General features: G+C 43.2%; 1 protein-coding gene across 1 annotated transcript in view; it reads left to right on the top strand.

Moving 5' to 3' along the window:
- Window positions 1–6: 6 nt before the first annotated feature.
- The window catches only part of BAZ1B (bromodomain adjacent to zinc finger domain 1B), a 62,782-nt gene continuing 50,975 nt past the window's right edge, over window positions 7–11,813 (top strand). Inside the window, exons 1-2 of the mRNA XM_004705991.2 lie at window positions 7–67; window positions 11,295–11,411. The gene's annotated coding sequence lies outside the window, so the exon portion shown is untranslated. The remainder of the gene's footprint in view (window positions 68–11,294; window positions 11,412–11,813) is intronic.

Here is an 11,813-nt window from a genome sequence, read left to right as displayed (position 1 = left end):
AGCCGCTCCCCGGCGAGGAGCCGCTCTTCACCATTGCGCACACCCAGGAGGCCTTCCGCACCCGGGAGTATCCTTTCCAGCCGGGCAGGTCGGGGGGCCGCGCCGCCGGCGCCGGGGGCAGCTGTCAGCGCGGCCTGCACCCCGAGTCCATTCCCGCCAGGCCGGCGGTTCGTGGGGCGTCGGGCCCGCCCGGGGGTCCCGCCGCGCCGCGCGCTGGGCATCCTGCGCCCGGCGTCTCCCACCCCTCCCCCTTCGGTCGCCACTTTGTCCCCGGGTCTCCGGGACGATGGCGACCTGGGGTCTCCCCCGGGGCCGTCGGGCCGGCGGCGAGTTAATGTTTGGTGCGATCTCAGCGCTGCGCCCCAGTTGGCGGCCGCGTGGACGCGGCCAGCCCCGGGCGCGATTGCGGGGGCCAGCTTCTTCCCGGGCCCCTCCCGTGTGGCCCGGCAGGGAGGCCTCGAGCCCAGGGTGGATTTCTAGACGTCCGGGAAAGGAAGGAAAAGTTCCCAGGGAGGGCGGCCCCAGGCTAGAAAGTTCTTGAGATGGGGCGGCAGGAAGATGGGTATTGGTTTTGATGGTCATTTAATTAAAAAAACCCCACCAAACTTTCTTGCACGAAAACGCCCAAACAGGCTCTCAAGTTTTTTAAGCTTGGGTTTAGGGCCAACAGACTGCTGCAGGACGTGGCCTGTGTCCGCGCTGCCGCCTAAGCATTGTGGAAAGGTGCTTGCAACGAGGTCTTTGAACGCAGTTAGTCAACGGTTAAGTTACTTCTGGAATATGGAGGGCTGATGAAGCGTTTTGGAAGCGCGAGTGTAAGAGAGGGCAGGGGGTTGGTGGAAAAGATTTTCGAGATCAGGAGCGAGGTGAAGGGCTGATTGGTTTCGTCAGCTCCGTTTCCTGTGGAAGGGCTTGAGTTAGCGCAGGAGATGTGGTTCTGGACCCAGTTCATTTCCTTCGGCTCCTCCTTTGAAAGAACTCTAAGGTAATCTTCATGTGCTTTTGGGGACCGCTTCCGATGTGTTGGGTCTGCACACAAAGGGGCTTGGCAAAATGAGTCGCTTGCTTCTGGGCATGGGATGATAGGGAGATTCTCTCCAAAAGATAGCTGCTGAGACAGTTCTCTTCTGGGATTTAGGAAGCTGCAGAGGTGGTGGGAGCCGCCTGCCAGGTTGCTCAGAGGGTTTCCTGGGGTGGTTGGCTTGTTAAAGGTCACTCAGCACTGGGTGAATGATGGCTGTCAGGAGCCCTCCCAGGGCCTCCCGCCTAAGCACATCTGAGAACTCGCACTGCCGGATCTTCCCTGGGAATTCGTTGCCATGTCGAGCCAGCCAGGAGTCACCCCCCAAGCCAGTATTATTCTAAAGCACCCCGACGTACTTTTTCTAACGTTCCAAAACATCAGTGGAGTGAAAAAAAGCTCTTTTCAGGTGGCGTCCATCTTCTGAGCAGTTGGTGGGAAGTCATTTGCACGCTGCCATCAGCAGGGTCATTTCCAGGGCTAGTTCTAGTAGAGGATGAGTCGCATCAAGAGACAAGTTCTAAATCTGTAACAGGTCCTGAGCGCAGGGTAGCATGTCATGTAGTGAAGTCATCGAAATAGAAATATACACAGGGGCTTCCACAGGTTCCTGAGAAAATCAAATTTTTCCATGAACTATTTGAAGGCGCCCTTACCCTTATGTTTCTTGGGGAGAATAACGAGGCTTTATATTTGAATAAAAGATTTACAGTCTCAGAAATCCGTGGGCAGGTACGCTTCCCTGTAGTCACTATAAGTCATAATGGTTTTGCTTATTGTATGTCTGGGTGAGCTGCCAGGCTGTTGGTTAAGCTTTGGCACTACTAACCACAGGGTTGGCAGTTCAAGCCCAGCAAGTGCTCTGTAGGAGAAAGCTAATGCTGACTGCTCCTATAAAGATTTACAGCCAGGGAAATTAATGTGATCATTGTGAGCGGTAATTCACTTGATGGCGGTGGGTTTTGGTATACATGAGGAATTTCACTTGATGAGTATTGAAAACTGGGACTTGGGACTGTTTAAGGGTGTGTGTGTATGTGTAATAAAAATTCCTCATTTTATATTTCATAAATCAGTATTTAGTCTTTCCTGCTGAAGGAGCCCTAGTGATGCAGTGAATGTAGCAAACCACAAGGTCAGTACTTTGAACCCACCAGCTGCTCCACGGGAGAAAGGTGAGGCTTCCTATTTGGTAAAGATTTACAGCCTCAGAAACTCACCTTGGCCCTATAGGGTCTCTATGAGCCACAATTGACCTGATGGCAGCTAGTTTGTTGTGTTAAATAGGCGCCTTTTATCCACTTAGAACCTTTTCACCGCTAGTTAATTGCATTATGTGCTGGGGAGGGGGCTTCTCCTTTGGGAGTTGTTACAAAGGGAAGTACTAGGAGGATGGTTTTTAAACTTGTCCTGGCTGACTGGCAGGTTGGCATATTTCTTTATTAGGTTATTAGTGGTTTCACAGATGAGAGTATGTCGTTGGGTAACTTGCTTTTGAACTGTTATTTCCAGTTCTCAGGTTTATATTTATAGTTAGGTTTTTAATTGGTTTTAATATTTTAAATTTTCTAATAACTTTCTGACTGTCTACACACTCAAGAGCAAATGATGTGTTTTATTAAGAGCTGTGGGCTGATAGGGTCTTTATTTTGGTGAAAATATATACAACACCCAGACCCATTCTAAAATTCGGGGTAATTGATAACCGTGACACACTTACCTGTTGGGTGTGATTCTACCTGTTAACTGCTGTTAACTTGAGTGTTTCGAAAGTGGGTGGTGCCCATCCTCCTGTGGGGTGTGTGGCGCTGGAGTCATCCAAGGAGTCTTCAAAAGCAGTTTTTAATTGCCAGGGTAGTGCTGTGTAAACCCCCCCCCCTCCTCAAAAGGGTGGGGCGGTTAGGCCAAATACATTTGGGACTCCATCACTTAAAACTATCCCTTAAAGTTCTGTGTCTAGACTTACGCTTGTCCATCTGATCTCTTAAGCCCACTGCCCTGAAGTCAGTTCTGACTCTCAGTGACCGTTTGGACCGAATTGAGCTGCCTTACTCCGTTTCCAAGGCTGTGAATCTTGGCAGAAGCCAACTATCACACCATTCTCCCATGGAGCAGCTGGTGAGTTTGAACTGTCAACCTTTTGGTGTTAGCAGCCAAACACTAAACCATTGTCACCAAGGTTCATTTTAATCTCATTTAGGTAAGTAGTCATTCTTGAAGAGAGGGCAAAACTTAATGAGGGAGAGAGGGGGTAGGGGGGAGAAATGAGCTGATAAGGGCTCAAGTAGAAAGAAAATGTTTTGAAAACGATGATGGCAACAGATATGCAAATATGCTTGACACAATAGATGGATGTATGAATTGTGATAAGAGCTATATGAGCCCCCAATATAATGATTTAAAAAGAAAAGAGGGCAAAACACGTTCACAGTGAACATGCTTCATTCAGTGAGCTGCATGGTTTAGTTTTAAAATGACTTCATTCAGTAGTTTTGGTTCAGCCTTGAAAATTACTGGCAGCAGATTTAGGAAGTCCTTCAGGGGTCTGAATGTCCTAGACATTATAGTGTACATAATCATGAAGTTTAAGTTGGAAGTTGTGAGCAATTGCAAGCATTCGGTGACTGATTTTATATAGGATGGTCATGTTCACCGCACTCTGACGTAGTCCTGATGTGAGACAAGTACTTGATAGGTTAGGATCACAGGTGAGACACCAGACTGTAGTTGGAAAAAACTGACCTTACCAAAATAAGTTGCCCTTGATTCACAAAATGGGAATGATGTACTGAACTGTAAAATTCAGACAGATTTTAAGTAGGAATTGAAGCTAAAAGCAGCCTACTCTAGATTAATCTTTTCATTGCATTTCAACTAAAACACTTAACCTGTTTTCGTTTCTGAAGCTTTAGAAACACCTAGTTCATAAGTTTGGTTAGCATCATTGTATGAGAATTTTCAGGTGGTACATTGATAAGGACCTGTTAGAATATACAAGTCCATTGTTAGTGGTTACAGACAGGAAGTCCTTAATCTGTGGGTCATGACCCCTTGGGTGGGGGGGTGTCGGAGGACCCTTTCACAGGGGTCTCCTGATTCATAACAGTAGCAAAATGATAGTTAAGAGGTAGCAATGAAAATAATTTTATGGTTGGAAGGTCCCCATAACCTGAGGAACTGTATTAAAGGGTCTCAGCATTAGGAAGTTTGAGAACCACTGGATTAGAGCTTCTTGTAAAGTTGGGCAGCTGTAGATGGAATTAAAAGGAAGTTGTAGTTAATAGGACAGAACTCGATTGGTCAGTTGGAGTATTAAGTTTTTATAATGTAATTTCTTTTAAGTGTTAAGAGAGGCTCGGTTCATTTTTCACTTAATGACACTGGTCCAGGGAGAGGCAGTAGGGTAAAAAGCAAATCTTGAGTTGGTTGTAGTTGTCATTTTCTTACTTAGAACCTTTGGGGTTACTGTGCAGCTTTTTTACCTCCAAACTGTGTGGCCCACTTTCTTTCAGTCCATCCAGTACTTTATAAAAAGAAACAGTTCATAGAGGGCAAGAGAACAAAGAATGGACATTTTTCACTAAGATAACATAAACTCAGGGGAAAAAGTACCGGTAGATGCCTATGAAATTCAGATGGAAAGTATTTGATTGTTCATAGTTTCTACCTTTGGAAAATTGCTCAGCCATTCTGTCGGCAGTGACATCTGCTGTGGTGGTTGGCGTGTGCGAACCCCCATTGGCATTTGCACTAGGTGGTTCTTAGAGATTGAGCCATTTATTTTGGTAACTAAATCTGAAATGGGATTTGGAGGCAGCAGACTCACTCCCCTAAGAGGCTTCTCCTCCCCCTTTTATTTTTCCAGCTTTCCCAATGTAGTCAAAGTCATAGAACAGAGTTATAACAACTTAAAAATTGTTAGGGATCATCATAGGAATGTCACTTTTGATATTTTTGGTTTAGTTGAGAGAGAGCACTAGTCTAACTAAAAATTTTGAGTTAACATCGGGGCATTTGCTCTAAGACAGTGGTTCTCGACCTTCCTAATGCTGTAACCCTTTAATACAGTTCCTCATGTTGTGGTGACCCCCCCAACCATAAAATTATTTTCGTTGCTACTTCATAATGTTGTTTTGCTACTGTTCTAGGGTCGCGACCCACAGGTGGAGAACTCCTGCTCTAAGCTGTAACATTTCACAGCTGTCAAATGGGAGCCATGTGTGCTTTTAACTATCAGGTGAAATTAATTATATTTTTAAACTCAGACTATCTAAAATCCCATTTCAACATGTAATATAAGAATCACTGAGACCAATTGACATTCCTTTTTTACACTGTCATCGAAATTCACTGTATACTTAGAGCATATCTCAATTTAAACTAGCCATGCTTTAAGTAGTTTTAAATAGCATAACTCTAGAACATTTGAACTAATTTAATGCGTTATCGACCTGTCATTTGCAAATTTAAGTTTCTTTTCCTGAGTCTTTATCTCTTTCAGAGTAATTTGTTTTGAAAGTTATCTTTCTGAAATAAACTCCCTTTTTATTAAGAGGGTGGCTGGCCCCTTTGGTGCAGAAAAAGGTGTTTGCCGCTTGTTGGCCATTGACTTTTAGGTATCGTGCTGGGTACTGAACACAGAGAGAGGAATGAGGTGAAGGCCCTTTCATTAGAGAGCTTATAATTACTACACAGGTCATTTGTGAGTAACCTTTCTGACGATTCTTAGCCCTACTAAGACTGAAACCTAGTATTTTTGGTTGATTCTCATACAGAAATATTTTATTTTCCTCCACATTTTAAAGGGCCTAGCTTTTTGGCGAACACTCCATGGCCGTTGAATCAGTTATGACTCACAGAGGGTGCATAGAGCTGCTCTTGAGGGTTTCTGAGACGGCGAATCTTGAGGAGAGCAGACCGCTTCCGCGCTCGTGAGGGTGGCTGGGAGTTTAAACTGCTGATCTCTGGGTGATGTCCATTCATTGCTGAATGCACCGTGCCATCAGGGCTCCTCTTTGAGGCTCCGTCACTGCACTCAAGTTGTTACTGACTCATACTGACTATAGGGAGGAGAACGGGTACCCTGTGGGTTTCTGAGGCTTAAATCTGAGAAAGCCTCAGTTTTCGTTTCTTTTTTTTTTAAGCCTCATCTTTCATTCCCAAGGAAGGGCTCATGTGTTTGAACCCAGTCTGGTGGTTAGCATCTTAGTGAAAGTGTAACCCATTGTGCCCCCAGAACCAGAACGTGATATTTTAATTGTGATGTAGCATTTTGAAAGCTCATAACTTCATTTCTCTAATCTTACCGATTTCCTATGGCCATTTTGCAAAATATATTGGCATATTGGATCTGTTGTCTTCAGGAAATAGTTTTCAAGGCATTTTTGGCTCTTTTGGATTGTAAGTGGTATGGCAGCTTTTGCCCTGGAAACTGTATCTTGGGTTATTTTTCTCTAAATCTCCTCCTTTAGAAATTATTTCCTTCCTCTTGGTAACTTTTTTGGTGATCTTGTTTCACTGCCTATAAAATGTTCCATGTAATTTGATCTTACTCTTAGTTTATTTAAAAGTGGGGTGAAAGTAGTCCTGGTCAACACTGTTTATGGTTCTCTATTGATATGCTGTTTACTATGAGTATTTAACAGTTCTTTAAGGAGAATTTTGAGTATCTACAATGTCTGTCTCCTTAATGTTTAGGATACAAGGATGCTTTCTTTTCCCTCTAAGTTTGTCTAGTAGGAGATAGTTATATGTAACTATGAAGGTAGGGATCATGCATATTTAACACAACCCAGGGACTAGACAGTTCCTTTCCTACAGTCCCCCATTGCATTGTGTTTGTTCCGAATCATAGAGACCCACCCTACAGGATAGAGACGGACTGCCCCTTCGGGTAGCCAAGACTGTAGATCTTGGCAGAGCAGAAAGCCTGATCTTTCTCTTGCCCAGCGTGTAACCCACCCACGGTGCCATCAGGGCTCTTTGACAGTCAGTAGGAAGGACTCCCCGCTAAGGCACATTAAGTGTTCTCTCAACACTGTATCTTGCAATCATCCTTCTGTACGCTGGGGGTGTCATCAAGAAGTTCTTGGAAAAATAGAATTAAAGATAAATGTAATTTTCCCATGAACTTTTGAAGTTTCCTCATGGGTTAGGAAGATCACTGTGACTACAGTATGGCGAATAGATCACCAGCCTCCAGACTAGAAACAAATAGACTAGTGAGACAGCCGTCTAAGTAAGTCTGAGTGGTGCTGTGGGATGTGTTGGGCTTTTAACCACAAAGTCGGTGGTTCAAAGATAAAGGCTGTTGAGGCTGACCCCATAAAATTTACAGTTTTCGGGGGCCCTATAGAGCAGGCCTGTTCTGCTTTTACAGGGTTGCTATTAGAATCAGTGGCAGTGGTGTGTGTGTATGTGTGTTCTTTCTACTGGCCCTCGTGGAAAGAAGTGCAGTCGATGGAATTCAGAGAGAATATGGAGGTGATTTGGTTTGCACCTGGATAGTAGTAGTCGCTGATAGAACCTGGAAGAGGAGGGTCAAGTTTGCTTCTGTTTTGCTTGACTGGATGTTGGGGGAAGGTAAGTGGAGACAGCAGTGTGGACATTCTTACGTTAAATACAGTTTGAGATCCTTCTGTCTGTCCAGTGGAGAGTGGTGACTGAGCTGGTGGTAGAAGTTAGAGACATAGAGGCAGTAGTTGGAGTTTGGGTGTTAATGGTGAAGTAGTCAGTAACAGAATGCTGTGAGAGAGATGTGATTTTCCAATGAGAGGAAATAAACTTAATACAGTGGAAGAGATTTATAGCTTGAAAAATATATTCAAGAAGTACAGATTTGATATTCAAATAAATGCTTTGTTTGAAAAAATCCTTGTCCTTTTTTTCTTTCTAAAACAGTACAAGCCATAGAAAATTAAGTCTAAAATTTTGATTGATGGAGAGTCTGTTTTGTAGGGGCCACAGGGTTGTTTCTCTTTGTATTGTATCACAAGGGCCTGAGGTTCTTAAGTTATCAGAAGGAGTTGTGGGTTTACAAAATAAGATTGAGGGGAAAGGCCATAGGTAAGAAGCACAGACGATCAGAGAAGACAGGGTTATAAGTGAGACCAATTAAAATGTTTGAAAATGTTACCACTGGAGAAGAAGTGAGGATGAAGCTGGATCTTACCTAGTGGTGACATACATGGAACGGAATTGAGAAATTTAGGTCTTGTGCTAATAATGGCAAGGTCAGCTGTTCAAATCCACCAGCTACTCCTCTGGTAAAGATCTATAGTCTCAAACTCGTGGTCTAAGGTCACAGTGAATCCGAATGGATTCAAGGGCAGTGGGCCTCAGAGTTTTATAGGCGGCAAACTGAGAAGATACCAGGGCCATGTGTTGAGACTGGGACTGTTAGGGTGCAGCTTGGGGCAGACTGAGAGGTGGTTCAATTTATAAAAAGTTAAAGTTGAGGTTTCCCTGAAGTATTCAGGTGGTAGGTACCAGTCCTGTTGACTACTTAGGACTATGGAGAATGACAGTTTTTCACTTTTTAAAACAGCAACTAATAATAACGTAATGTTCTCGTTAAGGCATATTTGTTCTACTGCAATCTTTATTATGATCTTCCATTCTATCTGATCACAGTGAATTTCTTCAAAACAAAACAAATGAAAAAACACTAGTCACCATTGAATGGATTCTGACTTTTGGCAGCCTTGTGCTTCTTAAAGTAGAGCACCAGTCCTTTCTTTAAGGTACCTCTGGGTATACAGAACCACCAGTTTTTGGGCTAGCAGCTGAGTACATTAACGGGTTACTTTACCCAGTGACCTTGTATGTTCATGATTTAGACTGTAAGTGTGTTAGACTCTCTGGCTTTTTGAATCCACGTACTGATTATTTGTTTTGTTGTACCTCCCTCCGCTACTTAGTGGAAAACAGGCCAAAAGGAACACACACCCCCCCCCAAAAAAAGAGAAACTCCCAAATTTCTTATTGACTTTTTACCAGCCAGAACCCTGAGAAATCAAGGATATAGATTAAATGAGTATTTGTTAGTTTGAGGTTATATAACAGAGGGATCTGTTTAAGTAATTTTATTTCCACCACGATAAGGAGAAAACACAGGGATTGGCAGCTAACCTGCTTGTCGTGGTGTCAGTATATTTTCTGGCATAGCATCTGTTACTGTGTATAAAAGTAAACCAGTTGCTTGTCGTGTGAGCATGCTGGCTGATGGTGAATTCCAACCGGAACGGTGTGGAACAGGTCATCATGTATCTGCTGCCAATTTACATGATGTTCTGAATATCCCTAGGAAGACTGAGTAGTGAATGAAAAGTGGTCTTAGGAATACAAGTACCTATTACTGGAGACAACATGGAATTTAAAAAGGTAATTTCACTGTGGTGAGATGCACAAAATAAAAATCGGGGTTTTAAAAGCCATTTTAAGTTTACAATTCCTTGATATTAATTGCATTCACATTCTCTGTAACTATATTCACTACTCCCAAAAGGTTTCCAGCACCTTAAAAGAAACTTCGGGCCCCTTAAGCTGTAACTCTCCATTTCTGCCTTCCTCAGCTCCTGGTAATAATAAACTTCAGTCTGTGCATGTCCCTGTTCTGTTTCACTTAAGTGGGATCTTAAAATATTTGTCATTTGGGGTCTGGCTGACCTCATTTAGTATAGTATTGTTAAGGTCTGTACATGTCATTGTATGCCTTATAGACCCCACTGTACTTATCCCTGTGTAACTTTCCATTGTATATACATTTTGTTTATCCATTCATTGTTGGTAAATATTTGAGTTGTTTCCACCTTCTGGCTATTGGCAAATAATGAAGCAGTGCACATTTATGTACATGTATGTATTTGAGATCCTATTTTTAATTCTCTTGGGTCAATACCTATAGTGGAATTGCTGGACTGCATGGTAATTCTCCATTTACCGTTGTCAGCAACTGCCACCGCAGTTGTTTCACAGCAGCTGTACTGGTTTTTATATTGCCTCCAGCACTGCCCAAGGGCTCCAGTTTCTCCACTTCCTTAGCAACAATTACTGTTCATCTTTCTGATAACAGCCATCCTAGCAAGTGGTTCAGTGGTTTGCCCTCCATGTGTGAGATGTCTGGTTGATCCCTGTCCAGTGCACCTCATACACAGCCACCACCCATCTACCAGTGGAAGTGTGCAGGTTGCTGGGTTGCTGTACGGGTTTCAGGCTAAGACTAGGCAGAGAGGCCTAACATCTACCCCTTAACATTGACAGTAAAAACCCTGTGGATCGGTCATGTCATCTTTCATTTGCAAGTGGTCTTGGGGGATGGCACAGTGCTGGGCAGTCAAGAAGGTCTGAAGTGATAGCTCCCTGTACTTTTGATTTGCGTTTCCTTGGCGCTTTGTGGCAGCCTGTACCTTTGGAGATGGAAGAAAGATGGGGCCTTCTCTTGTAAAGAGTTACAGTCTCAAACCCACAAGGGCCACCCTACTCTGGTCCTATGTTGTTATGAGTTGGAATTGACTCAATGGCAGTGAATATCTTTGGAGAAATGTCTACTCAAGTCCTTTGCCTAATTTTTATGGTGTGGCTTACCTTTTATGTTGAGTTTAGAACTTATTTTTTAGGTCTGAAGAAGCAATGGGTGTTTCTAAAGTCTGTAACTACCTATAAATGGCTCTTTAACATATGTACAAGCTATTCTAAATGTCATTTGGAATCAGTCATGGTGAGCTGGTCATGAGATGTTATTTCATGCTGCTGTGGAACTAAGTCTTGAGTTTGCTGGCCATCTTAAGTTGTGTAACAATTCCATATGGTTTAAATTCTTATTGTGACTTGTGTTTCATTTTGTCTTTATTTCTTACACACTTTTAATATGGTGTGAGCCCTACAGTGAAGCTTGTGTGAACTGAGAACATCACGTTTGTGCTGGGATACAGCGAGACGATTTGTAGTACATAAAAAGCTATGTTAATTGTACTTTAGTATAATTATGAGCTACTATGACGAGTGGAAATCAGGAGTAATACTCAGACCTCTTAGGGATTTGGAATAAAGCTTTCTCTGTGGACTCCGCAGTGACTTTTTCTTGGCGACAGGCAGAAAGAGTGTAGAGGATCTAAACATTTTGTTTGGATTTGCTAGTTGAAACCCCTACTTCCAATTTTATTTTATTATGCTCTGCATTATAGGAGAGACTCTTTCTATGTTTGATACAGAAGTTTTATAGGTGTAGGTTAGTTGTTGCTTGAAAATGGTTTTCCTGAGCCACTGCCAACAGAGAATATGAAGCCCGCCTGGAAAGATACGGAGAGCGCATTTGGACTTGTAAGAGTACTGGCAGCAGTCAGCTGACGCACAAGGAGGCCTGGGAGGAGGAACAGGAAGTGGCTGAACTGTAAGTAACCAAGCATTGCCCTTCTGGCACCATTTTGCATTGTTAGGAAAAGGGGGGCGGTCCTTAACTCCAAAGCAACAATTGTATTTGTGAATATCCCTTGGAGTGAATTGCCTAGTGACAAATTGCGTGTCATTGTGGAAGATATATTTAGGAAAGTGTGTACTTCATGTATTAAGCTTTTGAGTATTACATTCTTGCCCTGTACTTCTCTACAAGGGCAAGTTAAAAAAGATCGCTACAGAAGCACAGAAACCTTTATCAAATAAGTTACAAAGTATCAAAAGAAGTTATTGGTTCGTTGTTTTTGGTTCTTTTAAGAAGTCTTCTTGACATAACCTCCATCCATCCAGGTCTGGACACCTGTGAAGGTGTTCCCTTCTTTGTAATCCTCTCCGCAAA

The sequence above is a fragment of the Echinops telfairi genome, unplaced genomic scaffold (genome assembly GCF_000313985.2).
Source record: "Echinops telfairi isolate 266 unplaced genomic scaffold, ASM31398v2 ScPeMD7_5;HRSCAF=22, whole genome shotgun sequence".
In the NCBI taxonomy this organism is placed as follows: Eukaryota; Metazoa; Chordata; class Mammalia; order Afrosoricida; family Tenrecidae; genus Echinops; species Echinops telfairi.
The sequence above is the reverse complement of the archived record's forward strand: the minus strand, read 5'-3'. Positions and strand labels throughout refer to the sequence as shown.